The sequence below is a fragment of the Malus sylvestris genome, chromosome 14, assembly GCF_916048215.2.
Source record: "Malus sylvestris chromosome 14, drMalSylv7.2, whole genome shotgun sequence".
NCBI lineage: Eukaryota > Viridiplantae > Streptophyta > Magnoliopsida > Rosales > Rosaceae > Malus > Malus sylvestris.
Window position 1 is genome coordinate 19124286 of NC_062273.1, and position 3494 is coordinate 19127779.

The window sequence follows — 3494 nt, forward strand, 5'->3', positions numbered from 1 at the left end:
TTAACCTAAATTTACTATTGTGATTGACGTCAAACTAAACTTGAATAAAAGAAGGATTACGTTGACAAATTCAAATATGCAAAGAAACGAAACGAAAGTAAAAATACAATTGATCGAACACGAAGTAAAAGTGAATGAATTATAAAAGATTAATATATGGAAGCACTAGGACATCAGGTTCCTCATTCTCAATCCCATCTAATCCCGTTATTCATATTACCATCAAATTATTCCCATGTTGCTAGCAATTATCCCTTTATTCGTCAATATTTCCTGTCAAAATATACTAACCGTGTTTCTAACTATCTACCCATGTTATGTCTAACCACAAATATAGATAACCGAAACCCTTTACGCTCAATGGATAATTACACGATACTACACAAATCATAACCAATATGTCTACTCAATTATGTAATTCATGGTAATTGTTATGAGAAGCAATCTACGAAACTCAACCTGTCAGTCACAGTTTAGTTCTTCACACAAATAATGGCCAGGTATTTGATAACAACAAAGCACAATAACAATCACTCAACATGGAAAACAATTGAGATTAATATAAAATAACGAGAATTATATGTTCATGATAAGAGTACACCCTAGTCCTAGCAAGAGGACTTAGTTCATGATCAAACTAATGCAAAACATGGATGAATTCGATGACATAAAAGAAACCCAAAACTCCAATTTTGTATTCATGTGCGTGTATGCCCTGAAAATCTGCAACCTTCTCTCCCTGCGGCACACCCCGATTCGGCTCTCAATCCTCCTTTTTTTTTCTTGCGGCGCTAGGTTCTCCCCCTCCCCCTTTTTATATTTTCCACTAGTTTGCCTTTCTTTAAAATCCCCCACCTCTTCTTTTGTTTCTGCCGCAACTTCCTTGGACTATCTTGCATAAGTCCATTCCATTGGGCCAACTAATTAAAGCTTTAACCGGTCCAACTCTCTTATTTTTCCAACCGAAAATAATACCAAGGTCTAACTTGGCAATCATCAGGTATTCTTGTATTTAGGCATTTAATCCCATCTCTTGTTCTCAAAACCGTAGTTCCTACAATACACACACAAAGTGCATTAAACTCAACAATTTAATACATGATCATGACTACATAAAAGACAAAAAGGGTACAAAATATGTGTAAAATATCATCCTAACATGCACGATCATAAGATAGCTGTTTTTAACCGAAACTTATCACGCAATTAACAATCTTGCAAGCAACCGTTTATGCTGCTAACATAAAACATCAAATTGCGTCCTCACGTTAGATACAGAAGTGCATAACTTATGATGTCAAACCTAATTTACGTCTCTAGAGAAAAAAGCAGGACATCACCCCACCATACCTAAGGGCTGGTTTGGTATTACTGTGCTTTGAAAAAAAAAAAAACTATTTCTGTTATGCTGTGAGAATAAACTCATTTTTGCTGCTTCACGTTTCATCTTTTTTTCACCCAAAACTATGAAAATAAGCTGTTTTTAAGTGTTTACCAAACACATATTTTAGCTCAGTTTTTTTTATACCTACTTTTTATAAAAGCACATCAGTACCAAATCAGTACTTAATGCCCTCGTAAGCTCAAAACCCTAGCTAGCTTTCTCATTAACCATCTTTTTATTAATTAATTTTCTACATTAATAAACAAATTAAGTAATTTGTTTATCTTTTAGTGTTGTGTTACAAAGCTATGAGTTTCAGCTACCATGACCAATGCTTCAATAGTCTGAACCCTAGATTGTGATATGTACTCCAATAATACCGAAACGCCACTTCGCGCTCTATGTTACCTATCAGACCCTAAGCTCGATCCAAAGTAGGGTATGTCCAATTCCCTCAACGTTTTCAAGGAATCAACAAGACTGACATATATGCAAGTGAGTTCAGGCATCTGTTCATTATCAACCCATGCAGATTCGATGGGCTATTAGGACCAAATTATGTAGGAACCGGATGCTTTTTCTCCCCACGAGCATTCTTCGGAGGGCCGTCAGAGCTTTTACCACCAGAAATTCCCCAACTACACCCTAACAATGTAGTTGACAAGCCCCTTCAGAATCCAGATGTTTTGGAATTGGCAAACCATGTTGCATCTTGCAACTATGAGAACAATACCACTTGGGGATATAAGGTATGTAAATAAGCTAATTAGTGCTACGTATCTTCTAATCAGGGAACCGTTGTTCAGACTTCAAAAAAAATCATCCTACGTTCCTTGTAGTTAGCTCGATCATTCAACAGTGCAACATGACCCTTTAGGAGCGTGATTAACAACTCCCATTTTTCTTTCAAGTCAATGACATTATGACAACGTAATTTGAAACCTGATAGATGAAATTGGTTAAATTGTGTAGATGGGAGTAAGATATGGCTCACTAGTGGAGGACTACTTCACAAGTTATATCCTGCTTTGCGAGGGATAGAATTATTTTGCAATCCAGAGAAGGTAACATTTTTAGGGGATGCCCCGATCAACCTTCTTGATGCGTTGAATCAAAGCAAGAGATGGGCCGTAGGCCTCCTTGAGGTAGCGTTCTCTAAATATAGTCCAGTCACATACGGTGTTTGGGCCATGTGTCCTCTGATGGGCCTTGGTTTCGCCTATTATGCCTTTTCGGCCTTTGGGGCCATTCCTATCACCACATATGCCTTCGTCCCACAGCTAGCGCTCCTCAATGGGTTCACCCTATTTCCAAAGGTAATGCACACTCACCCATTACTAGTTTGTTGTCTTGAGAAAATTGTACAATATTCTATTGTCAGACTTATTTTGTTTTAAGCTTGTGACTTCATACCACACATTTAAATAGAACTCTACACAATTAAGATTAAAATTGATATAATGACAACATTTCGGGTCTAATCCTATGCAAGTCTAAGTGTTCCTGGTCAAACAAGACACGCAACACTTTTGAAACTAAGATTTAAGTGCTTATTGTAGGTTTCGGATCCATGGTTTCTCTTGTATGTGTTTGTTGTCCTTGGAGCCTAGGTGAAGAACTCGTTGAATTTGTATTATCTGGAGGAACATTCCTTAAGTGGTGGAATAACCAGAGAATGTGGATGATTAGGGGACTCTCAAGCTCCATGTTTGGATTCGTTGAGTACTTTCTCAAGTCCTTAGGCATTTCCACACATGGGTTTAATGTGACCAGCAAAGTCCTTCATGAGGACCAAAGCAAAAGATATGAACAAGGCATGATGGAGTTTGGAGTCTCATCTCCCTTCTTTGTGCCACTTACAGTGGCTGCCATTGTCAACCTGGCTGCCTTTTCTTGGGGCCATGTAAAGATTTTTCGAGGCGGCGGTAGCTTGGAAGGATTGTTTGTGCAGATATTTATTGTTGGATTTAGCATAGTGAATTGCATACCAATTTATGAAGCCATGATCAGTAGGAATGATAAGAGAAAATTTCCTACAAAAACTAGTCCAGTTTCAACTATTCTGGCATTTGCTCTCTACGCAGCGGCTTATGTCACTTTGAGGAACTGA

At 37.9% G+C, this 3494-nt stretch overlaps 1 pseudogene; it reads left to right on the forward strand.

Annotated features, from left to right (window-relative positions):
- Positions 1-1708: 1708 nt before the first annotated feature.
- On the forward strand, positions 1709-3494 carry LOC126599087 (cellulose synthase-like protein G3; annotated as a pseudogene).